The sequence below is a fragment of the Rattus norvegicus genome, chromosome X (genome assembly GCF_036323735.1).
Source record: "Rattus norvegicus strain BN/NHsdMcwi chromosome X, GRCr8, whole genome shotgun sequence".
Taxonomy (NCBI): domain Eukaryota; kingdom Metazoa; phylum Chordata; class Mammalia; order Rodentia; family Muridae; genus Rattus; species Rattus norvegicus.
Window position 1 is genome coordinate 26,736,282 of NC_086039.1, and position 27,813 is coordinate 26,764,094.

A 27,813-nucleotide genomic window follows, 5' to 3' on the forward strand; every position below is an offset into this window, starting at 1 on the left:
TTAAAGAAAATAACTGGAAAAACTTCTTCCAAGCAAATGGTCCCATGAAACAAGCTGAGGTAGCCATTCTAATATTAAAAAAAAATCAATGTTCAGTGAAAAGCTATCAAAAAAGATAAGGAAAGGCTCTTCATACTCATCAAAGGAAAAATCTGCCAAGATTTCAATCAATTCTGAGCATCTATGCTCCTAATGCAAGGGCAAACACATTCCTCAAAACAAAACCATTACTAACACTCAAATACACCTTGTACCTCACACACTAAGAGTGGGAGACTTCAATACCACACTCTCAACAATGGAAAGATCATGCAAACAGAAACTAAACAGAGACACAGTGAAACTTACAGAAGTCATGAAACAAATGGATTTATTATATACCTATACAACATCTCATCCTAAAACAAAAGTATATACCTTCTTCTCAGCACCTTATGGCACCTTCTCCAAAATTGACCATGTAATCAGACAAAAAACAGCCTCAACTGATGCAAGAAAACTGAAATAATTCCATGCATACTATCAGATCACCAAGGACTAAGGGTGGTCTTCATTGACAAAAAAGAAAATAAAAAACAAACAAACAAAATAACCAATCAACCAACCAATTAAACAAACAAACAAACAAAATAGAAAGCCCACATACACATGGAAGGTGAACAATGCTCTACTCAATGATAATTTGGTAAAGGGAGAAATATAGAAAAAATTAAGGACTTTTTAGAATTTAATGAAAATGAAGGAACAACAAAGCCAAATTTATGGAAAACAATGAAAGCAGTGCTAAGAGGAAAACAGAGCTCTGAGTGCCTCCATAAAATATTTGAAGAAGGCATGCACCAACAGATTAACAGCACAGCTAATAGTTCTAGAACAAAAAGAATCAAATACATCTTAGAGGAGTAGAGTTCAGGAAATAAACAAAATTTGGGCTAAAATCAAACAAGAAGAAACAAAGTGTGCTATAGGAAGAATCAACAAAACCAGGAGCTAGTTCTTTGAGAAAATAAGCAAGATAGATAAACCCTTAGCCAGACTGACCAGAAGGCACAGAGACAGTATCTGAATTAACAAAATCAGAAATGAAATGGAGAAATAGCAAAAGAATCTGAGGAAATTAAAACAAAAATATATGAGGTCATATCCCAAAGCCTGTACTCAAAACCAGAAAATGTAAATGAAATGAATGATTTTTCTACACAGATACCAGGTACCAAAGTTAAATCAAGACCAGATAAATCATTTAAAACTTCCTATATCCCCTTACAGAAATAGGAGCAGTCATGAAAAGTCTCACAATGATAAAAAGCAAAGAGCCAGATGGTTTTGGTGCAGAGTTCTATCAGACATTCAAAGAAGACTTATTACCAATACTTTTCAAACTATTCCATAAAATGTAAAGAAAAGGAATACTACCCCAGTAAGTTCTATGAAGGCATAATTACATTAATACATAAACCAAACAAAGACCCTAAAAAAGACAGAGAACATCAGACCAATATTCCTCACTAATTTTGATGCAAAAATACTCAATAAACTTCTTGCACACTGAACTCAAATGACAATTCACCATGATTAAGTAGGCTTCCAAAGAATACAAGAATGGTTCAATATAGAGATATCTATCAACACAATCCACTATATGAAGAAAACGCAATAAAAAAAAATACATGATCATGTAATTATATGCTGAAAACGCCTTTGACAAAAAATATCACCCCTTTATGTTAAAAGTCTTGGAGAGATCAGGAATTCAATGTTCATACATGAACATAATAAAATCAATATACAGCAAACCAATAGCCAAAATAAAACTAAATTGAGAGAAACGTGAAACAATCTTATGATTGGGCACAAGAAAATGCTGTCCTCTCTCCACTTCTTTACTCGATATAGTATTGAATTTCTAGCCAGAGCAGATAGGCAACAAAAGGAGATCCAAGAGATACAGGTTGGAAAGGAAGAAGTTAAGATATCACTATTTGCCAATGATGTGATAGTATTCATAGGCAACCAAAAAAATTCATGATAGAACTCATATATGTTATAAACAACTTCAGCAACTTGCCTGGGTACAAAATTAATTCCAATAAATCAGTAGTTTTTGTCTATTCAAAGGATAAACAGGCTGACAAAGGAATTAGGAATTCTTTACATTAGAAAGAAATAATATAAAATATGGTGGTGTGATTCTAATCAAACAATTGAAAGATCTGTATGACAAGAATTTCAAGTCTCTGAAAAGACAATAAAAGAAGACTGATGATAAAAAGATCTTCCATTATTAGCCCAAATGCTCGAATTACCCTAGATGCACAGAACACATGAAACCCAAGGAGGACGACCAAAATGTGAGTGCTTCACTCCCTCTTTAAAAGGGGAACAAGAATACCCTTAGGAGTGGGTAGGGAGGCAAAGTTTAGAACAGAGGCTGAAGGAATGCCCATTCAGAGCCCGCCCCACATGTGGCCCATATATATACAGCCACCAAATTATATAAGATGGATGAAGCAAAGAAGTGCAGGCTGACAGGAACCGGATGTAGATCTCTCCTGAGAGACACAGCCAAAATATGGCAAATACATAGGCAAATGCCAGCAGCAAACCACTGAACTGAGAATGGGTCCCCCATTGAAGGAATCTTAGAAAGGATTGAAAGAGCTTGAAGGGGCTTGAGACCCCATATGAACAACAATGCCAAGCAACCAGAGCTTCCAGGGACTAAGCCACTACCCAAAGACTATACATGGTCTGACCCTGGGCTCCACCTGCATAGGTAGCAATGAATAGCCTAGTAAGGGCACCACCGTAAGGGAAGCCCTTGGTCCTACCAAGAAGGAACTCCAGTGAACGTGATTGTTGAGGGGAGGGCAGTAATTCGGGGAGGATGTGGAGGGGAACACCCATATAGAAGGGGAGGGGGAGGGGTTGGGGGATATTTGCCTGGAAACCGGGAAAGGTAGTAACAATTGAGATGTAAATAAGAAATACCCAATTTAATAAAGATGGAGAAAAAATAAATCTTCCATGGTCATGGTTCAGCAAGATTAACATAGTAAAAGTGGCCATCTTACCAAAAGCAATCTACAGATTCATGGTAATACCCATCGAAATACTAACACAATTCTTTACAGAGAAATAAAGAGCAATCCTCAAATTCATCGGGAATAACAAAAACCCATGATTGATAACAGACTAGTATTAATAATGTCATGGATTGGTCCAAAGAATGAGTCTCAGTTTGTCCCAGTTATTGCTTGGCTGTTTGCAGTTTCTGATCCATCTTCTGTCCCTGTATTTCTTACAGACAGGCTTAGTTTTGTTTTAATAGTTGTTTTTTCAGTCAATTGATGTCCCTATCATTCCAATGGGGTTCTTTCCTGGCTACTGGAAGTAGCCTCTTCACGTTCTATATCCACAGTGCTCTGAGTCCCAGCTAAGGAAACCACCATTGATTCTTGGGTGCTTCACTCATCACTCATCTGTGTCTCTTCCTGGAGATGCCCCTTACCATCCCACCCATGTTGTTGCTGATTTTTATTATTTCTCATGGTCATCTGGCCATCCATCCTGTCTTTGTTCACACTGATCCTGTATTCCCTGCATTACCCTCTTGCAAATAGCCATCCAGGAGAGGCTAAAATCTAGCAGGTGATCTTCCTGAGATGGGTCTGCCTTGGATTAAAATCTACAATGTATTTGCTCCTATAGAAAGGGCCCATCAGAATTTTGTTTCAAAAATACCTGCTATTAATATGCTCATAATTATATATCATCGGTAGGTATTAGCCCACCTATTTGAGCAGATCTCTGCAGAACAACAAAATGAATTATCTTGTAATGATGCTATATAGACAAATAGTTGTCTTCTTAATTCCTAATGATGATCCTATAATATTTCCTAAAATCGTATCAGTAATTATAAAGCTCTTATATAATAGCATTGCTATTAAATTCTGATAGTCAAAACTGAAATGAGAACTCTGCTACTCTTCAATTTTCATTAAATTGCTTCTGATATAGTAAGCAAGCATCTATTACTCAGAGCACATTCTAAGAGTTTATAAAACCATTAGTCAAAGGTCATAAAAAGAGAACTAACAGTTTTTTGGAGGTCCAAGTACAGATGATCAAGTATTAACTAGGTTTATCTATACAAAACTTCACTAATACCTTAGTCACAAAAGTTATAGGTTTGAATTCTGCATGAACCTGTATAGCTGGTGAGAGGTGATGAATAGTTAGCCATATTATTACTCCTAATGGATATACATGTAAATATTTTCAGTTGTGAACTTATTTCATTTATGATTTGAATTTATGTGTAAGATTGAGATAAAATTTATCATGAGATTATGTATTATGAAAGATGTATAAGTGCTGAGGACTAATCTTCATTTCTCTTAAGCTCTATTCTCTTTTCTTAGAGAACTTTCATAGGAAACATTTTAGTGAGTATGTGGAAATAAAGATTCAAATCACTTTTCAATGTGTCCGCATTTCTTTGTGAAATTGTAACTAGCAGACTGGAAGTTAGAAAGAAAAGATTACATTTATTAATTCTCTGCTGTTTTTCTCTTTCATTTATGTATCTATTTACATTTCAAATGTTTTCCCTCTTCCCTTTTAATCCCCATATCTTCTCCCTTGTCCCCCTGCTTCTATGAGGGTGCTTTCCCACCTACCAACCCCTCCTGCCTCAGCACCCTATCATTCCCCTAGGATGGGTTATTAAGCTTCCACAAGATCAAGGGGCACCCTCCCACTGATGAGAGATAAGGTAATCCTCTGATACATATGCAGTGAAGCCCTAGGTCTTTGCATGTGTACTTTTTGGTTGGTGGTTTAGTTGCTGGAAGTTATGGAGAGTCCATTTGTTTGATATTATTGTTTTTCCAATGTGGTTGCTAACTCCCTCAGCTCCTCCAGCCCTTCCCCTAACTCCTCCATTAGGGTCTGATAATTGCCTGCGTGCATCTGCATCTGTATGTGTCAGGCTCTGGAACAGGCTTTTGGGGGACAGATATACTGCTTACTGACAGCTTCTGTTAGCAAGTGCTTCTTGGCATCAGCAATAGTATCTGGCTTTTGTAGCTGCAGATGGGATGGTTCCCTAGGTGGGGCAATATCTGGATGGCCTTTCCTCAGGCTTTGCTCCACCCTTTGTTCTTTTGAAAGGAGCCTATAGTTTTTATGAATGGTTTCAAAACATTGAATTCACATTGAGTATCATGACAAAATCAGCATAATTGATTGAAACCAAGAGTGCTGCATAATATGTGTTGTAACCAATACATATTAAAGGCATATCTGTGGTTATTAATTAGCCATGTGATATACCACCATATAAACTGTTATAATTAAATGACGCTTTATACTTTATTTGCTTTTACCTACATAACATTTTTATTGGATATTTTATGTGTTTACATTTCAAATGTTATTTCCTTTCCCAGGAACTCCCTCTTCCATCCCCCTGCCCTGCTTCTGTGAGGATGCTCTCCCTCCCACCCACCAACTCCCACCTCAACACCCTGTCATTTCTCTACAAAGGGAGAAAGAACCTTCACAGGACCCAGGTCTTTTCTTCCTATTGATGCCAAACAATGCCATCCTCTGCTACATATGTGGCTGAAGCCATGGGTCCCCCCTTATGTACTCTTTGATTGATAGTTTAATCCTTTGGAACCCTGGGGTGTCTGGTTAGTTGATATTGTTGTTATTCCTATGGCGTTGCAAACCTTTTGTGCTCCTTCAGATCTTTCTCTAATTCATCCATTGAGATCCCCATCCTCAATCTGATGGTTAGCTGCAAGCATCTTAATCTGTCTCAGTAGGGCTTTTTTTAGAGCCTCTTAGTAGACATCCATCTCAGGCTCCCATTAGCAAATATTTCTTGGCATCAGCAATATTTTCTGGGATTTGTGGGTGCTTATGGGATAGACTCCAAGGTAGGGCAGTCTCTGGATGGCATTTCCTTCAGGCTCTGCTCTACCCTTTGTCCCCACATTTCCTTTTGATGGGCAACTCTGGATTAATAGCTTTGATATGTGTGGTTAGCTCCATCCTTCAACTGGGTGTCATGCCTATACACTGGGTATGATCTCTAGAGATTCTCTTTACCCTTTGTTAGCTATTCTGGATAATATCATTCCTGTTGATTCCTGGGAACCTCTTGGATTCCTGGCATCAGGGACTTTCTAATGGTTGCCCTCACTTCCATATCACCCACTACTACACACCTCTCTTCACTATCCTAACCTCAAATTCTCCCCTGTCTCCTCCCACACCTGATCCTGGAAACTTTCTCTGTCACCCTTCTCTCTCACTTACAGAACCCTCCCTCTACCTTATTTGGTTATTTTCTTCCTCCTCAGTAAGACTGAAGCATCTAGACTTTGGACTTAATTCTTGGGTTTCATATGCTCTGTGAATTGTATTGTAGGTACTCTGAGTTATGCAGTTATCTAAACCCAACAATGAAAAAGAACTTCAGACCAATTGCCCTCATGAATATTGATGTAAATATACTCAATAAGAATATAATGGTGAAGGGACCGACCAGATAAACAGTTCTCTGCACCCAAATCCCGTGGGAGGGAGAGCTAAACCTTCAGAGAGGCAGACACGCCTGGGAAACCAGAAGAGACTACACACGGCCCACATCTCTGACTCCAGAGGAAAACACCAAATGCCATCTGGAAGCCTGGTGCACAGAAGCTCCCGGAAAGGGTGGCACAGATCTTCCTCGGTGCTGCCGCGGTGGAGAGCTCATAAGCAAAAGCCCATGAGCAAACTTGAGCCTCGGGACCGCAGGGAAGACCAACTTTTCTGCTGCAAGCGACCTGTCTGGTGGCCTTGGGACACACGGAGGAAAAATTCTTCTAGGACCGGACACTTCCTGTTTTTAGCGGGAGTCCCAATCTCGTGTTCCCTGCCTCTAGCTCACTGTTCCCAAACCCCTTGGGAGAGAGAGCTCACCGCCCAGACAGGTGGGCACTCCAGAGACTGCAGAGCAGAAGAGAACACCAACACTGACCACGCCTGCCCACATCCATGGACCAAGAGGAAACTGTATACGGCCTCTGGGTTCCCTTGGATAAGGGCACAGGACGAGGAAATCTGCTGCTTCTGAGACACCACCAGAACCTGAAGGGACCAACCAGATAAACAGTTCTCTGCACCCAAATCCTGTGGGAGGGAGAGCTAAACCTTCAGAGAGGCAGATACGCCTGGGAAATCAGAAGAGATTACACTCGGCCCACATCTCTGACTCCAAAGGAAAACACCAAATGCCATCTGGAAGCCTGGTGCATGGAAGCTCCCGGAAAGGGCAGCAGAGTTGTTCCTGGTTGCTGCCGCCACAGAGAGCTCATAAGCAACACCCCACAGGCAAACTTGAGCCTCAGACCACAGGTAAGAAAACATCCAGCTCCAAGCCACCTGCCTGGTGACCTCAAGACATAGGCCCACAGGAACAGCTGAAGACCTGTAGATAGGAAAAACTACAGGCCCGAAAGCAGAACACTCTGGCCACATAACTGGTTGAAAGAAAACAGGAAAACAGGTCTACAGCACTGTTGACACACAGGCTTATAGGACAGTCTAGTCACTGTCAGAAATAGCAGAACAAAGTAACACTAGAGATAATCTGAAGGCGAGAGGCAAGCGCAGGAACCAAGCAAGAGAAACCAAGACTACATGGAATCATTGGAGCTCAATTATCCCACCAAAGCAAACATGAAATATCCAAACACACCAGAAAAGCAAGATCTAGTTTCAAAATCATATTTGATCATGATGTTGGAGGACTTCAGGAAAGACATGAAGAACTCCCTTAGAGAAACACAGGAAAACATAAATAAACAAGTAGAAGACTACAGACAGGAATCAAAAAATCCCTGAAAGAATTATAGGAAAACATAAAAGCCTATATTCAAAAAACTCAAAAATCTCAGGAAATGGACAATTTCCTAGACAGATACCAGGTACCGAAGTTAAATCAGGAACAAATAAACCAGTTAAACAACCCCATAACTCCTAAGGAAATAGAAGCAGTCATTAAAGGTCTCCAAACGAAAAAGAACCCAGGTCCAGACGGGTTTAGTACAGAATTCTATCAGACCTTCATAGAAGACCTCATACCAATACTATCCAAACTATTCCACAAAATTGAAACAGATGGAGCACTACCGAATTCCTTCTATGAAGCCACAATTACTCTTATACCTAAACCACACAAAGACCCAACAAAGGAAGAGAACTTCAGACCAATTTCCCTTATGAATATCGACGCAAAAATACTCAAACCAAATCCAAGAGCACATCAAAACAATCATCCACCATGATCAAGTAGGCTTCATCCCAGGCATGCAGGGATGGTTTAATATACGGAAAACCATCAACGTGATCCATTATATAAACAAACTAAAAGAACAAAACCACATGATCATTTCATTAGATGCTAAGAAAGCATTTGACAAAATTCAACACCCCTTCATGATAAAAGTCCTGGAAAGAATAGGAATTCAAGGCCCATACCTAAACATAGTAAAAGCTATATACAGCAAACCAGTTGCTAACATTAAACTAAATGGAGAGAAATATGTAGCAATCCCACTAAAATCAGGGACTAAACTAGCCTGCCCATTTGCTCCCTACTTATTCAATATATTTCTTGAAGTTCTAGTCAGAGCAATCAGACAACAAAAGGAAATCAAGAGGATACAGATTGGTAAAGAAGAAGTCAAAATATCACTATTTGCAGATGATATGATAGTATATTTAAGTGATCCCAAAAGTTCCACCAGAGAACTACTAAAGCTGATAAACAACTTCAGCAAAGTGGCTGGGTATAAAATTAACTCAAATAAATCAGTAGCCTTCCTCTACACAAAAGAGAAACAAGCAGAGACAGAAATTAGGGAAACAACACCGTTCATAATAGACCCAAATAATATAAAGTACCTCGGTGTGACTTTAACCAAGCAAGTAAAAGACCTGGACAATAAGAACTTCATGTCTCTGAAGAAAGAAATTGAAAAAGACCTCAGAAGATGGAAAGATCTCCGATTCTCATGGATTGGCAGGATTAATATAGTAAAAATGGACATTTTATCAAAAGCAATCTACAGATTCAATGCAATCCCCATCAAAATACCAATCCAATTCTTCAAAGATTAGACAAAACAATTTGCAAATTCATCTGGAATAACAAAAAACCCAGGATAGCTAAAACTATTCTCAACAATAAAAGGACTTCAGGGGGAATCACTATCCCTGAACACAAGCAGTATTACCAAGCAATAGTGATAAAAAACTGCATGGTATTGGTACAGAGATAGACAGGTAAGACCAATGGAATAGAATTGAAGACCCAGGAATGAACCCACACACATATGGGCACTTGATTTTTGACAAAAGATCCAAAACCATTCAATGGAAAAAAGATAGCTTTTTCAGGAAATGGTGCTGGTTCAATTGGAGGTCAGCATATAGAAGAATGCAAATCGATCCATGCTTATCACCCTGTACAAAGCTTAAGTCCAAGTGGATCAAGGCCCTCCACATCAAACCAGACACACTCAAACTAATAGAAGAAAAAGTGGGGAAGCATCTCGAACACATGGGCACTGGAAAAAATTTCCTGAACAAAACACCAATGGCTTATTCTCTAAGATCAAGAATCGACAAATGGGATCTCATAAAACTGCAAAGCTTCTGTAAGGCAAAGGACATTGTGGTTAGGACAAAATGGTACCCAACAGATTGGGAAAAGATCTTTACCAATCCTACAACAGATAGAGGGCTTACATCCAAAATATACAAAGAACTCAAGAAGTTAGACCGCAGGGAGTCAAATAACCCTATTAAAACATGGGGTTCAGAACTAAACAAAGAATTCACAGGTGAGGAATGCTGAATGGCTGAGAAACACCTAAAGAAATGTTCAACATCTTTAGTCATAAGGGAAATGCAAATCAAAACAACCCTGAGATTTCACCTCACACCAGTGAGAATGGCTAAGATCAAAAACTCAGGTGACAACAAATGCTGGCGAGGACGTGGAGAAAGAGGAACACTCCTCCATTGTTGGTGGGATTGCAGACTGGTAAAATCATTCTGGAAATCAGTCTGGAGGTTCCTCAGAAAATTGGACATTAAACTAACTGACGATCCAGCTATACCTCTCTAGGGCATATACCCAAAAGATGCCCCAACTTATAAAAAAGACACGTGCTCCACTATGTTCATAACAGCCTTATTTATAATAGCAAGAAGCTGGAAAGAACCCAGATGCCCTTCAACAGAGGAATGGATACAGAAAGTGTGGTACATCTACACAATGGAATATTATTCAGCTATCAAAAACAATGCCTTTATTAATTTCATAGACAAATGGCTGGAACTGGAAAATATCATTCTGAGTGAGGTACCCCAATCACCGAAAAACACATATGGTATGCACTCATTGATAAGTGGCTATTAGCCCAAATGCTTGAATTACCCTAGATGCATAGAACACATGAAACTCAAGAAGGATGATCAAAATGTGAATGCTTCACTCCTTCTTTAAGAGGGGGAACAAGAATACCCTTGGCAGGGAATAGAGAGGCAAAGATTAAAAGAGATACAGAAGGAATACCCATTCAGAGCCTGCCCCACATCTGGCCCATACATATACAGCCACCCAATTAGACAAGATGGATGAGGAAAAGAAGTGCTGGCAGACAGGAGCCAGATGTAGATTTTTCCTGAGAGACACAGCCAGAATACAGCAAATACAGAGGCAAATGCCAGCAGCAAACCACTGAACTGAGAATAGGACCCCCGTTGAAGGAATCAGAGAAAGAACTGGAAGAGCTTGAAGGGGCTCGAGATCCCTTATAAACAGCAATGCCAAGCAACCAGAGCTTCCATGGACTAAGCCACTACTTAAAGACTATATATGGACTGACCCTGGACTCTGACCTCATAGGTAGCAATGAATATCCTAGTAAGATCACCAGTGGAAGGGGAAGCCCTTGGTCCTGCTAAGACTGAACCCCCAGTGAACATGATTGTTGGGGGGAGGGCGGCAATGGGTTGAGGTGAGGAGGGGAACACCCATAAAGAAGGGGAGGGGGAGGGATTAGGGGGATGTTTGCCCAGAAACCGGGAAAGGGAATAACATTGAAATATAAATAAGAAATACTCAAGTTAATAAAAAAAAATAAAAAAATTTAAAAAAAGAATATAACGAACTGAACCCTAACCCTAACCCTACCCTAACCCTATCCCCAACACTAACCCTAACCCTAACCCTAACCCTAACCCTAACCCTATCCCTAACCCTAACCTAAACCTAAACCTAAAAGAAAAAAAAAAAGAACATCACAAACAGAATCCAATAACACAGCAAAATGATCATTCATGATGATCGTGTAACCTTCATTCAAGGGATGGTTCAAAATATAGAAATCCATCTAGTTAATCCCATATATAAATATACTCAAATATAAAAAAAAACAAAAACACAACCACATGATCATATCATTAGATGCTGGAAAGGCCTGTGACAAAATAATGCACCCCTTCGTATTAAAAGTATTGCAGAGATCAGAATCTCACAATCCATTCCTAAATATAATAAAAGCAATTTAGAGCAAACCAATAGCTAAAATCAAACTAAATGGAGAGAAATGTGAAACAATCCTAATAAAATCAGGGGCAATACAACGCTGTTCACTCTCTCCCTATATTTTAATTATAGTATTTAAAGTTCTAGCCATAACAATTAGGCAAGAAAAGGAGATCAAATGGTTGCAAATTGGAAAGGAAGAAGTCAAGATATCACTATTTGTGAATGATACGATCATAAGCAATCTGTTGCTGTTTTATGAGGAGGTGCAAAATAGTTTATTTTCACAGAGAAATTCAGAAGGCAGGTCATCTACTGAAGCAAATTGACAGACTTGAGATAGGTAAATTATTTAATTTTTAAACTGCAACCCTAAGTATTTTGTAAGACCAAATCTTACCTCCCGCTGATGATTTTCCCCCTCTGCTGCCTCAAGAAGAACCAAGAAGAAAGAAGAAAATCTGGGGATGGGCCACAGCACCTTCTCCATTCCCTCTTTAACCCAGTTCCCTACCTCCATCTACCTTTTATGAATCTTTTATTCCCTCTTCTAAATGAGACTCAAATGTCCTTACTTGGTCCTTATTCCTTGTTTAGCTTCCTTGGGTCTGTGGAATTTAGCATGGGTATCCTCTATTTTATGGCTAATATCCATTGATAAGTGAATATGTACCAACTCTGTCATTTGCAATACCTCACTTGGCATGATATTCTTAGGATCTATCAATTTGCCTACCAAATTCACAATGCCATTGTTTTTAATAGCTGAATTGTATTCCATTGTGTAGATGTACCACATTTTCTTTATCCATTGCTCAGTTAACGAACATCTAGATTGTTTCCAGTTTCTGGCTATTATGATTAATGCTCCTATGAAAAAAGTTGTGTAAGTGTCTTTATAGGATGGTAGAACATCTTTAAAATATATGCCTAGGAATAGTATAGCTAACTCTTGAGATAGAAATATTCCCAGGTTTCTGAGAATTCACCAAATTTCTCTCCAAAGTATCTGTGCAAGTTTGGTTCTTCGTAGTATTACCCAAGAAAATTAAGTGAGGAAACTAAGTGACCAAACCTAGGGGGGGGAGGAGCATTTGATTTCTCCTTCAGTAAAGTTTTGTGGATATAACCTAGCAAAAACCAGGCATGAAGTATATACATCTTATGCTAAATCTTTTAATGTGCAGGTGTGGCACTTACACTTGCCTGAGAAGCCATGGATTCTCAACCAATTCATGATACTATTAATATTACTGTTATGCTTGCAGATAAGAGCTTACTATAACTGTCCTCTGAAATATTCCATACAGCAGTAGACCAAAACAGATGCAGAGGCTCACAACAGAATACTGTAGAGAGCTACCAGAGTCTTGTCGAAGATTGGGGGATGGAATTGAAGAAGCTTGATGTGACAAGGAAACAAGATCTACAGTCACATAACCTGGGACCACAGGGATCAAAGAGACTAAACTCCTAACAAAAGAGTATGCAGGGGCTTAACTAAGGCCATATACACTTATGTAGTAGATGTACAAATTAGTCTTCATGTAGCCTACCCAACAATTGGAGTGGGGGCTGTCCCTAAATCTGTTTTCTGTCCACGTATCCTGTTCCATTAATTGGGCTGCCTAGTCTGGCTTCAGTGGAATAGATTGTGCCTGGTGTTGTAGTGATGTGATATGGCTGGGGGGAAGGGGGTAATAATAAAGTATCCTCCCCCTTCTATGTAAAAGAAGGGGGGCTAAGAGGGAGAGGTTGTGTAAGGGGCTAGGAGGATGTAGTCTTTGATCCCGATGTAAAGCTATGAAATCAATTGGAATAAAAAGAAAAAGGTTAATATTTTCACCAAAGAAATCCAGAGTAGGAGATTACTACTCAATCATTGTTGCAACATAGGACAGGAATCAGGAAAGAAGAATCCTAGAAGCAAAACCAGATGTTGAAACCATAGAGGAACTCTGTTTACTGGCTTGCTTACTATGAATTTCTCGATTCTTTTATAACCCTGAACTGTATTTTCACATGTGTTCACAGAGAGAGCTCTGGATTATGCCCAATCAATCATTAATCAAGAGATTTCTATATGGGTTTCTTATAAGGCAATTAATAGAAGGCATTTTCTCAGTTGAGATTCTCTCTTCTCAGGTGACTCTACATTGTATAGATAATGCTAAATAAATAAATAAGCAAGCAAACAAACAACACAACAGGCTCAATATCAAGTTGAATGAGGAATGTTGGCAACATGGTAACAGGGTACTGAATTTTTAGAGCACAAAGATCAAGTAAATGTGCTTTAGAATTTAAGTCTCTAGAAGAGTGTCAGAAATGGTTTCTTCATGCGTCATTAAGAAGAAGCACAAACTGTAGTAGGGTCTGTCAGGATAAGCATGCCAAAAAATGAGGTACCTGTCATGGAAATCTATACATGTGTAGTAGAGCCTGATCAATAATGAAACTGCTTAATACATCTGGCTTTGACAGAAGGCCAGGTCTCCTAAAGCCTAGAAAGAATTTTCTGCCTCATACTGCTAGATAGCAAGTATGGTGCTGGTGAATTCAGAGTTAATCTGATGTGTTAATGTATTTTTTCTGTTACCACTTCCCTTGCTCTGTGACCTTCCTCATTTATATTGGAAATATTTACTCTGTATCATAGTATCTTAAAAGTAGTTCTGTCAACTTATAAGCAGCTTAGGGCTCACATTTTAAAAATATCTTTAGTCTCAAAAGAGTTTGTACTACTAAACAAACTTGAGACTGTTAAATACTGTGGATAATTTCAGAAATATAATGGATTACTTGTAATTACATTGCATTCTATGGGGACAGAGGAAAAATTTTTGTTTGCTGTTAGTGGCTCTGGCCTTTTGGTATTTTCATTTCCTATAAAATTAATGAGTTTGGAAGCAGAGATTCAGAAGGTAATTCAAGAAACTCAAGTCTGTATAAGCTATCCATGGTTCTTGTTCCATCACAGCATATGGGAAATGTCTAGGCATTTGTAACATCCAACCAGATCAATTGGAGTTGCCTATTCCAAGTGTTCAGAATAGCCTTAATATTCCCTGAAAATGATGCATACTGTCCACACAGCCAACATTATGAAGTCCAGTTATGCCCTCATAATCCTAGAGAATGTAATAATCACAAAAGAGAAATGTGATTACTTTACTTTTAGTAAATAAAATCTTCCTTAGAAAATGCTGTCACCTGGCATTTATTTTTGAAACTTGCATTTCACAAGTACCTTTAACTACTACTACTTGTTAGCAAAACCTGAACATGTAATCATGGCTTTTGGAGTTTTACATATGATACATTTAAAGAAATGAAGAGATTAAAATATGGTGGATGATATAAAGCTAATCAGACCCAGGAAACCAAGTAGATGCTTTCTACATAATAAATTTATTTAGAAAAATTTGAGAACTATGTGAGTTTCTGATGTGAACTGGGCATTACTTCAAAGAACCTTCTGAGAGATAGTGAAAGTGCAGGAGCCCACACTTTAGACCTTATGAAGGAACACTTTAAAAGCACATGACTCTATATTTTCAAAGAGCTTATCTCATAGATAAGCATGATCACACCAAAGTATGACATGGTTGATAATAGGATACAGCTGGGGGCATGGCATTAAGTATTGGCTTCTCAAAGTTCCTTTCTTAACAGAAAAATGAGGTGGAAAGTCGAGATTGGCTTGGCCAAAACAATCTATCATGTGATTCCAGCTAAACAGAAATAAATGTGAACGTGCTGCTAAGACAAAATTAAGGCAGTGATTTTGTAGCAGTGTATCTGAATCTCCACAAATGGATCTTTCATACATCATATCTTAATTGCAATTGCAATAAAACCACAGGATTTGTCAAAATAGCCTCTACTATCAGGTTCTGTGCATACAAAATTTCAGTTGAAATGTTCCAAGTTGAAACAATATAGGTGTACACTAACATACTTGTTAGGGTCCCAGAGACATTGAACTCTTGAGGATAATAAGCTTCCCATAGTCTAAAAGACACAAACTTTACAATATTGTTTTGATTTGCCACAGACATGAGCATAAATTGTGTGCAATGAAGTTTTCAAATGCTAAACCTGATAAGATGCTAAGCAGGGCATTCAGCTTGTAGTTGCACTTCTTCCCACTGGTAAATCAGAAGATCATATTGTATAAGAACAAGGTCAAAAACAGACACAAAAGAATTTGTGATGCAAAATAGTCACAGTATATAGAGCACTAAGATCTCACATATTGACCCTGATTTCATATAGTTGCATTTAACTAGTCTATAAATTAGTGTTTAACATACTATAATAACAGAATAAGAAGCCTGGCAATCCATGAAAGTAGAAACAATACCATCTTTCTTAATTTCATCATATCTGTCAAATACAAAAAGTTTGTATCTATTAATTTAGAATTTTAATACTTGTAATTAATAATAAGGAAAAATATTTATTATAGTTTGTAAGGTAATGTTTTTATCATCTACCTTTCAATGAATAAATATAAAAATTAATGAGAGCAACAAGCACAAGAATGTTAAAATATCACTTATAAACTATGTTAGTTGACTATAATGTGACTATTTCAAATTGAATTCTGCTGAAGATATAAGCAAAACAAGCAACAATCCACATTGCAAAATATGCATGTCCAAAGTCCATAAATGAAGCAGGTATAGTGTTATCCATGTGTACACACCCTTTTAAAGAGATATGAACATAAAAGTTACATGCCAGAAAGGACACCAATGTATATCAAATTAGCAGTGTGGAATGACTTTCTTATTTGTACATGTTTCTGAAATGCACAAATAAAAAAGATGTACATAATTTGTAATCAAAGCCACAATTAACATGACTTTAAATACATAGATATATATGGAACAAACTACTTCTCCTTGTAAAAGTGACTGTTGAACTTGGAAACAGTCTTTACTAGCAATATCCATAATCTACATGTAAATCATAAGAATTTGTGGACATTTCAATAATTTACTCATAACTTAGTCAAGTATTTACTTTCAGATAATAAACATTACCTTATTGTTGCATATAAAGTTCCCTGACTATATTTAGCACAAAATAAGCACTCCCCATTTATTACATGTACCAATGCATTTAGCTCTCTTCTTAGTTCAATCATTTGGATACAATTTCTGTTGATGTTTGTGGGGCAGAAGGATGTGAAAGGTATCCTAGTTCCTGGTTGAGCTGAGGTTTGAAACCTTGCTGACTCTGAGGCATGGTAGGTGTTTCCCTAAGCTACCAGGAAACCAGGCTACTGTCACACACACACACACACACACACACACACACACACACCCCTGTAGATAGGTTGTGACCATCAGTCACGTAAGAGCAGCACCCCAAGCCCTACCACATGTAGATAAGGTATCCACAAGCTCTAAGACCAAGCCAATAGGAAATATTGGCTATTAGACACTGACCCACCCCACTGTATATAAGAATACTATGCAGAAGAAATAAAGGTGTGCAAGAACTTTTCTGTTGTCTGAGAGCTTCCACCCTAAAAGCTATGAGTGTCACTTAGGGAAGAGATCTGCTCTCCAGAAATCACTGCCAGAAGCTCAGCTGCATCTCTTGCTGGTTATCTAGCCTCCTGCTGACTCAGCCAGTGAACATCTTGGAGCAACTGATGCAAGAGGGGTGGAGATGGAGGTGAAGCAGCTGTAGCAGCTGCAGTAACAGAGGTATTTCCCCCTCCCTGCTTGAGTTTTCTCCCTTTGACCTGAACCCTTGCACCTGGCAAGGCCAATAAACTCTGCAGAAAGCTTCTCATACACAGGCCTACATCTGGCAACCTCATGGGGCTCGAACAGTGAAAATATTGTACAAACAGATACTGTGGGAAAGTGGACCACCACCATGCACCACAACTCTGAAGAAAAGCAGCATGGTCTTTCATGCTGTGTTTTCAGTCAGCACCATCATGTGGATTTGAGCAAACTCAAGGGTCAACTGAAGCTTTCTGGCCAGAGCTATTCTTCGTGTTGGCTGAAGGTCTCTCTAGACCCTCTCTAAATCCTAACAGCCTTCTAAGGGTATTAGTAAAAACTCTCTATCTAACTACTTTTTAAAACCAAAAGAAAACCTGGTAGTGCAGGAGCCACTTAAAAGCCATAGGGAAGCTGCTCTTTTATAAATCTGTGGGAAGGCTTAGCATTTTGAACCTCTGTGGAATCCCCCAAAGCAGTTGGGAGATATTGTACCCTACTAAAATCCCATGGAATAAAAGTAGCCAAAATACAAGCCTCCTTGTTTTGGGAGGAAAGTCTTTCAGATAGCACCATGTATGGCCAAAGACAATATTTATAGCTGGGACTCATGTACCTGAGTAACTTCTCTCATCAAAAACAGAGATATGCAAGAAAGAAAAACACTCACCCAAGATTTTTTTTGCTGATCTTGGCTGAAATTCAGCAATGCATGGACCATATTAAATAGGACAGTCTGATAGCAACAGAGCTCCTGAGCCCACTCAGTCAGAAGAGCCCAAATATCAAGGTCCTTAAAACTGCCCTATTTCGGGGATGGAGAGATGGCTCAGCAGTTAAGAGCACTGACTGCTCTTCCAGAGGTCCTGAGTTCAACTCCCAGCAACCACATGGTGGCTCACAGCCATCCATAATGGGATCCAATGTCCCCTTCAGGTGTGTCTGAAGACAGCAACAGTGTACTTACATACATGGAATAAATAAAATAAATCTTTAAAAAAAAACTGCCCTATTTCAGATCTCACAGCTCTTATCCAACTAATAGGAGAAATAAAATCCATATACAGAATCCTGCCTCCTTATGCTTCTGAGAGGATACTAAATAAACTGCCAGCTCCTCCTTCCCTTCCCTCACCCACCCAAGGGCAGGGCTCCACTAAAAAACAAAACAAACAAGCAAACAAAAAATACTTCCACCTGCCTTTTCCCTTGCTCTTCCTCTTCCATGCAACCAGACAGAGGTATCGCTCCACCCACTTCAGTGAGACACCAAAATGAAAGACCTACAAAACTGGTAGACAAAACTCCACCAAACTCCTTATCCCATATCCCCAACCATCTACAACCTAACAACTTTGTAACTTTCGGGATCCCCTTGCAAAAATAAACCTCCGGTCCCTTGTTACTCAGGAGTCTAATGTAGGAATAGAACCCAGCTCAAACATACCCGGTTAATATCAACCTCAATCGAACTAAATCACTCAACTGGTACCCATTGCAAGCCTCAAACTTAAAAGAACTCAGCCAGGCAGTGAAGGAAGATGGCATTCATGCACCCTGGCCAAAATCTCTTCTACAGAGACATATCGTCAACCTAAACAACCTGCAAGATTGGAGAGATATTTGCCATTCTAACCTCCCAGGCCTGATATTTTTGGAGTGGGAAGCCTTATTTCGAGATGAATGTCATCAACAAGTCAGACAAAATTGGGACCCTGTTGACATCCCCTGGTGTTTTAATGAACTCTTTGGCCAGGAAGATTTTCTACTGGATCACATCAGCTGGCAGGGTATTACAAACAGGTTCTCCTCTGTGCAACTCAAACTTGGAATGGGCTAACCCCACCCTCAGTGTCACAAGACCCTGCCTTCACCCTGCTGTCTCTCCATCAAAATCCTGGAGAACCCTTATCTGATTTTATTCTCAGAAATAAAGTGGGACTAGAAAGAATAATTTCCAACTCCATATCCATAGACCTTCTTCTTAAAACCATTTTATGGGAAGGTATGACTTCTAAATCCCAACTAGCTTTCCAGAGTCTCACGGAGGAGCACCACGATAAGTGGATTGTGGCAACCTGAGATATAGGAACCACATGACACCAGGTTACATCCATGACTCAGGCATTTGTAGCAGCAGTAAAAACAGTAAAAACAGAATAGATCTGCTTCAAATGTGGAGAGGCACAACAGTGGAGGAATGAATGCCCACAAAACTCCCTCCACAAAACAGATCCTAATTCCCCTAAGAAAATTTGTCCCTACTGCAGAATATGTTTCCACTGGAGAAGATACTGTACTGTTGTATATGATAAGGACAGTAAGCCACTGGAGCATGAAACTTCAGAAGGGTCAGCCCTCAGCCACGAGAGTAAGAAGCCTCATAGGTGGCCCAGCTCCTAGACACAGGGAGCTCTTCCCATGCCTTCATCAACAGCCAGGCCTATAGGTGGGAAGACCTGGATGGAGCTACTGGCCTTATACATTCCCTGTTGGCACACGTAGCAACCAATCATCTAGAAAGAGAGATCTTACAAGCCTTAGAAGTAGTTCTTACTATCCAACAAAAGGATAGAGCACATTACCTGTAAAGAAAGTAATATCTAAGGAGACTCAAAAAATATCCTCCAAATCACCCCCAATCATAGGGTCCCCTGTTAGATTTAATAATCCCTGCCTTGCTTGGCTTACCAATGAAGCCATCTGGATCCTATAGTGGCCTCTATCAATGGAGAAACGTAGAGCCCTTGCACAGCTGGTAGAAAAACAGCTGTTGCTACAACACAAATTCACCCTTCACACAGTCCATGGAATACCCCTGCATTTGCTATAATAAAAGAGTTCAGGAGGATGGAGTTTACTACTAGATTTGGTGGCAATTAACAAAACAATGTGAACCTGGTGGTCCCCCAAAGAGGATTACCCCACATCACAGCCATTCCTCACAAAGTTCCCCTATTAGCAATAGACATAAAAGATTGCTTTTTTCCATCTCTCTCCACCCCTGAGACAGGAATGCGTTGCAATCTCAGTAACCCACCATTAACCACTCTGACTCAGCCTCATGATATGAATGGGTTGTCCTCCCACAGGGAATGGATAACAGACCAATCATTTGTCAGGAGGCTGTAGCCACTGCATTAAAGCCCTATTTTAAAAAACGGTTCAATATATACTACTCTATGGATAATATATTAATATGCGGAGATACTTCAGCCTCCCCCTCCCAGTGTAAGGACCAGCTGATTTCTTCCCTATCTGCCCTAGGTTTCAAAATGGATCCTCACAAAAACTAACTTACTTTGACTATTGCATTTTTCAAAACAGAGATCTCCCTTACCTCAATACATCCCTTCAAATCCACCCTTTTCTTCCATCAAAAATTAACTTGCCTCCTTCCAATGTATTTTAGGCAACCTCAATTTGCTTCGACCCTGGCTCTCCCTTCCCACAAGCACCCTTCAACCACTCTTCAACCTCCTGAAACCAGACAAAAATCCATCTTCCAGAAGAATATTGGCCCAGGAAGCAGTCCACGCTCTGAATTTAGTCAATGCAGCCCTAAAAGTTATGGCTCTTGCTAGATGTGACCTAACAATACCCATATAGCTCCTCATCTTTAACTCCTCCCCTATACTTGTGGCAGCCCTTATGAACCTCAGGGTGTGCTGGAATGTACACCCTGATGGGTGATGCACTCTGCATTTTAAATGAGGTGTATGTACTCAAAAGCATGATTAAAAATGGGAGGGATAGAGCCCTCCAAACACTAGGAAAAGAATGTGACTTTTTTTTTACTTAGTTGAATTTTTTTATTGAATTTTTAATTTACATTTCAAATGTTATCCCCTTTACTGGTTTCCTGTCCATAAACATTTACACAATGGAGTACTACTCAGCTATTAAAAACAATTATTTCATCATATTCATAGGCAAATGGATGGAACTAGAAAATATCATCCTGAGTGTGGTAACCCAATCACAAAAAAACACACATGGTATGCACTCATTGATAGGTGGATATTAGCCCAAAAGCTTGGATTACCCAAGACACAATCTACAGATGACATGAAGCTCGAGAAGATGGACAAACAAAGTATGGATATTTCAGTCGTACTTAGAAGGGGAACAAAAATATCCATAGGAGGATATATGGAGACAAAGTTTTGATCAAATACTGAAGGAATGGCCATTCAAAGCCTGCCCCGTCTGGGGATCCAGGTCATATATATATATATATATATATATATATATATATATATATATATATATATATATATTCACTAAGACTGATATAGCTGTCTCCTGAGAGGCTTTGCAAAAGTATGACAAAAAAGAGGCAGACTTTCAAAGTCAACCATTGAAGTAAGAATGGAGTCATTATTAGAGGAGTTAGAGAAAGGATGGAAGGAACTGAAGCGGTTTGCAACCCTATAAGAACAACAATGCCAAATGACCAGATCTCCCAGAGAATAAATCATCTAAAGCATACACATGGGCATACCCACAGCTTCAGCTGCATATGTAGCCGAGGATGGCTTTGTTGGGCATCAATGAGAGGAGAAGCCCTCGGTCCTGCCAAAGCTCGACCTCGCAGTGTAAGGGAATTTCAGGGCAGAGATCTGGAAGGAAGTTGGTAAATGGGTAGGACAACACCTTCATAGAAAAGAGGGGGGGGTAGGATAGTGGGATTATGGATATTAAACCATGAAAGAGGATGACAATTGAAATATAAGTAAAAAATATCCCATTAAAAACAAAGTTTGAAAGGAAGATAAGGTATTACTATTCACAGATCAGAGGACAATTTACATCAGTGACCTAAAAATTCTACCAGAGACCTCATACAAAATATAGACAACTTCAGCAAAGTGTATGGATATAAAATTTCATTTGCCCTCTTTTATACAAATGAACTGGCAGAGAAAGAACTTAGGAGCTTCCTGGTTGCTGCCGCCGCAGAGAGCCCGTGGGCAGCACCCCACGAGCAAACTTGAGCCTCGGGACCACAGGTAAGACCAACTTGTCTGCGGCAAGAAAGCTGCCTGGTGAAATCAGGACACAGGGGCAGAATTCCTCTAGGACCAGGCAAGTCCTGTGTTTACCGGAAGTCCCACACCCACGGATCCTGGCCCGCAGAAGCTCTCTGCTCCCAGACTCTGTGGGAAAGAGACCTCACCGCCTGGTCAGGTGGGCACTCCTAAGGCTGCAGAGCAGAAGAGACCACCAACACTGCCCACCCCTGCCCACATCCCTGGCCCAAGAGGAAACTGTATAAGGCCTCTGGGCTCCCGAGGGGGAGGGCCCAGGAGTGGCAGGACACCTGCCTGAGACACCGCCGGAACCTGAAGGAAACAGACCGGATAAACAGTTCTCTGCACCTAAATCCCGTGAGAGGGAGAGCTAAACCCTCAGAGAGGCAGACACGCCTGGGAAACCAGAAGAGACTGCACTCTGCATACACATCTCGGACGCCAGAGGAAAACACCAAAGGCCATCTGGAACCCTGGTGCACTGAAGCTCCCGGAAGGGGCGGCGCAGGACTTCCTGGTTGCTGCCGCCGCAGAGAGCCCGTGGGCAGCACCCCGCGAGCGAACTTGAGCCTCGGGACCACAGGTAAGACCAAACTTTCTGCTGCAAGAAAGCTGCCTGGTGAACTCAAGACACAGGCCCACAGGAACAGCTGAAGACCTGTAGAGAGGAAAACTACACGCCCGAAAGCAGAACACTCTGTCCCCATAACTGACTGAAAGAGAGGAAAACAGGTCTAAAGCACTCCTGACACACAGGCTGATAGGACAGTCTGGCCACTGTCAGAAATAGCAGAACAAAGTAACACTAGAGATAATCTGATGGCAAGAGGCAAGCGCAGGAACACAAACAACAGAAATCAAGACTACATGGCATCATCGGAGCCCAATTCTCCCACCAAAACAAACATGGAATATCCAAACACACCAGAAAAGCAAGATCTAGTTTCAAAATCATATTTGATCATGATGCTGGAGGACTTCAAGAAAGACATGAAGAACTCCCTTAGGGAAACACAGGAAAACATTAATAAACAAGTAGAAGCCTACAGAGAGGAATCGCAAAAATCCCTGAAAGAATCGCAAAAATCCCTGAAAGAATTCCAGGAAAACACAATCAAACAGTTGAAGGAAATAAAAATGGAAATAGAAGCAATCAAGCAAGAACACATGGAAACAACCCTGGATATAGAAAACCAAAAGAAGAGACAAGGAGCTGTAGATACAAGCCTCACCAACAGAATACAAGAGATGGAAGAGAGAATCTCAGGAGCAGAAGATTCCATAGAAATCATTGACTCAACTGTCAAAGATAATGTAAAGCGGAAAAAGCTACTGGTCCAAAACATACAGGAAATCCAGGACTCAATGAGAAGATCAAACCTAAGGATAATAGGTATAGAAGAGAGTGAAGACTCCCAGCTCAAAGGACCAGTGAATATCTTCAAAAAGATCATAGAAGAAAACTTCCCTAACCTAAAAAAAGAGATACCCATAGGCATACAAGAAGCCTACAGAACTCCAAATAGATTGGACCAGAAAAGAAACACCTCCCGTCACATAATAGTCAAAACACCAAACGCACAAAATAAAGAAAGAATATTAAAAGCAGTAAGGGAAAAAGGTCAAGTAACATATAAAGGCAGACATATCAGAATCACAACAGACTTCTCGCCAGAAACTGTGAAGGCCAGAAGATTCTGGACTGATGTCATACAGACCCTAAGAGAACACAAATGCCAGCCCAGGTTACTGTATCCTGCAAAACTCTCAATTAACATAGATGGAGAAACCAAGATATTCCATGACAAAACCAAATTTACACAATATCTTTCTACAAATCCAGCACTACAAAGGATAATAAAGGGTAAAGCCCAACATAAGGAGGCAAGCTATACCCTAGAAAAAGCAAGAAACTAATCGTCTTGGCAACAAAACAAAGAGAATGAAAGCACACAAACATAACCTCACATCCAAATATGAATATAACGGGAAGCAATAATCACTATTCCTTAATATCTCTCAACATCAATGGCCTCAACTCCCCAATAAAAAGACATAGATTAACAAACTGGATATGCAACGAGGACCCTGCATTCTGCTGCCTACAGGAAACACACCTCAGAGACAAAGACAGACATTACCTCAGAGTGAAAGGCTGGAAAACAATTTTCCAAGAAAATGGTCAGAAGAAGCAAGCTGGAGTAGCCATTCTAATATCAAATAAAATCAATTTTCAACTAAAAGTCATCAAAAAAGATAAGGAAGGACACTTCATATTCATCAAAGGAAAAATCCACCAAGATGAACTCTCAATCCTAAATATCTATGCCCCAAATACAAGGGCACCTACATATGTAAAAGAAACCTTACTAAAGCTCAAAACACACATTGCACCTCACACAATAATAGTGGGAGTTTTCAACACCCCACTCTCATCAATGGACAGATCATGGAAACAGAAATTAAACAGAGATGTAGACAGACTAAGAGAAGTCATGAGCCAAATGGACTTAACGGATATTTATAGAACATTCTATCCTAAAGCAAAAGGATATACCTTCTTCTCAGCTCCTCATGGTACTTTCTCCAAAATTGACCATATAATTGGTCAAAAAAACGGGCCTCAACAGGTACAGAAAGATAGAAATAATCCCACGCGTGCTATCGGACCACCACGGCCTAAAACTGGTCTTCAATAACAATCAAGGAAGAATGCCCACATATACTTGGAAATTGAACAATGCTCTACTCAATGATAACCTGGTCAAGGAAGAAATAAAGAAAGAAATTAAAAACTTTTTAGAATTTAATGAAAATGAAGGTACAACATACCCAAACTTAGGGGACACAATGAAAGCTGTGCTAAGAGGAAAACTCATAGCGCTGAGTGCCTGCAGAAAGAAACAGGAAAGAGCATATGTCAGCAGCTTGACAGCACACCTAAAAGCTCTAGAACAAAAAGAAGCAAATACACCCAGGAGGAGTAGAAGGCAGGAAATAATCAAACTCAGAGCGAAAATCAACCAAGTAGAAACAAAAAGGACCATAGAAAGAATCGCCAGAACCAAAAGTTGGTTCTTTGAGAAAATCAACAAGATAGATAAACCCTTAGCCAGACTAACGAGAGGACACAGAGAGTGCGTCCAAATTAACAAAATCAGAAATGAAAAGGGAGACATAACAACAGATTCAGAGGAAATTCAAAAAATCATCAGATCTTACTATAAAAACCTATATTCAACAAAACTTGAAAATCTTCAGGAAATGGACAATTTCCTAGACAGATACCAGGTACCGAAGTTAAATCAGGAACCGATAAACCAGTTAAACAACCCCATAAATCCTAAGGAAAAAGAAGCAGTCATTAAAGGTCTCCCAACCAAAAAGAGCCCAGGTCCAGACGGGCTTAGTGCAGAATTCTATCAAAGCTTCATAGAAGACCTCATACCAATATTATCCAAACTATTCCACAAAATTGAAACAGATGGATCACTACCGAATACCTTCTACGAAGCCACAATTACTCTTATACCTAAACCACACAAAGACATAACAAAGAAAGAGAACTTCAGACCAATTTCCCTTATGAATATCGACGCAAAAATACTCAACACAATTCTGGGAAACCAAATCCAAGAGCACATCAAAACAATCATCCACCATGACCAGGTAGGCTTCATCCCAGGCATGCAGGGATGGTTTAATATACGGAAAACCATCAACGTGATCCATTATATAAACAAACTGAAAGAACAAAACCACATGATCATTTCATTAGACCCTGAGAAAGCATTTGACAAAATTCAACAGCCCTTCATGATAAAAGTCCTGGAAAGAATAGGAATTCAAGGCCCATACCTGAACATAGTAAAAGCCATATACAGCAAACGAGTTGCTAACATTAAACCAAATGGAGAGAAACTTGAAGCAATCCCACTAAAATCAGGGACTAGACAATGCTGCCCTCTCTCTCTCTACTTATTCAATATAGTTCTTGAAGTTCTAGCCAGAGCAATCAGAAAACAAAAGGAGGTCAAGGGGATACAGATCGGAAAAAAGAAGTCTAAATATCACTATTTGCAGATGATATGATAGTATATTTAAGTGATCCCAAAAGTTCCACCAGAGAACTACTAAAACTGATAAACAACTTCAGCAAAGTGGCTGGGTATAAAATTAACTCAAATAAATCAGTTGCCTTCCTCTATACAAAAGAGAAACAAGCCGAGAAAGAAATTAGGGAAACGACACCCTTCATAATAGACCCAAATAATATAAAGTACCTCGGTGTGACTTTAACCAAGCAAGTAAAAGATCTGTACAATAAGAACTTCAAGACACTGAAGAAGGAAATTGAAGAAGACCTCAGAAGATGGAAAGATCTCCCATGCTCATGGATTGGCAGGATTAATATGGTAAAAATGGCCATTTTACCAAAAGCAATCTACAGATTCAATGCAATCCCCATCAAAATACCAATCCAATTCTTCAAAGAGTTAGACGGAACAATTTGCAAATTCATCTGGAATAACAAAAAACCCAGGATAGCTAAAGCTATCCTCAACAATAAAAGGACTTCAGGGGGAATCACTATCCCTGAACTCAAGCAGTATTACAGAGCAATAGTGATAAAAACTGCATGGTATTGGTACAGAGACAGACAGATAGACCAATGGAATAGAATTGAAGACCCAGAAATGAACCCACACACCTATGGTCACTTGATTTTTGACAAAGGAGCCAAAACCATCCAATGGAAAAAAGATAGTATTTTCAGCAAATGGTGCTGGTTCAACTGGAGGGCAACATGTAGAAGAATGCAGATCGATCCATCCTTATCACCCTGTACAAAGCTTAAGTCCAAGTGGATCAAGGACCTCCACATCAAACCAGACACACTCAAACTAATAGAAGAAAAACTAGGGAAGCATCTGGAACACATGGGCACTGGAAAAAATTTCCTGAACAAAACACCAATGGCTTATGCTCTAAGATCAAGAATCGACAAATGGGATCTCATAAAACTGCAAAGCTTCTGTAAGGCAAAGGACACTGTGGTTAGGACAAAACGGCAACCAACAGATTGGGAAAAGATCTTTACCAATCCTACAACAGATAGAGGCCTTATTTCCAAAATATACAGAGAACTCAAGAAGTTAGACCGCAGGGCAACAAATAACCCTATTAAAAAATGGGGTTCAGAGCTAAACAAAGAATTCACAGCTGAGGAATGCCGAATGGCTGAGAAACACCTAAAGAAATGTTCAACATCTTTAGTCATAAGGGAAATGCAAATCAAAACAACCCTGAGATTTCACCTCACACCAGTGCGATTGGCTAAGATCAAAAACTCAGGTGACAGCAGATGCTGGCGAGGATGTGGAGAAAGAGGAACACTCCTCCATTGTTGGTG

General features: G+C 39.6%; 1 pseudogene; it reads right to left on the bottom strand.

Annotated features, from left to right (window-relative positions):
- Positions 1–17,520, bottom strand: part of LOC102547980 (uncharacterized) — a 148,224-nt pseudogene extending 130,704 nt beyond the window's left edge.
- Between the last annotated feature and the right edge of the window lie 10,293 nt (positions 17,521–27,813).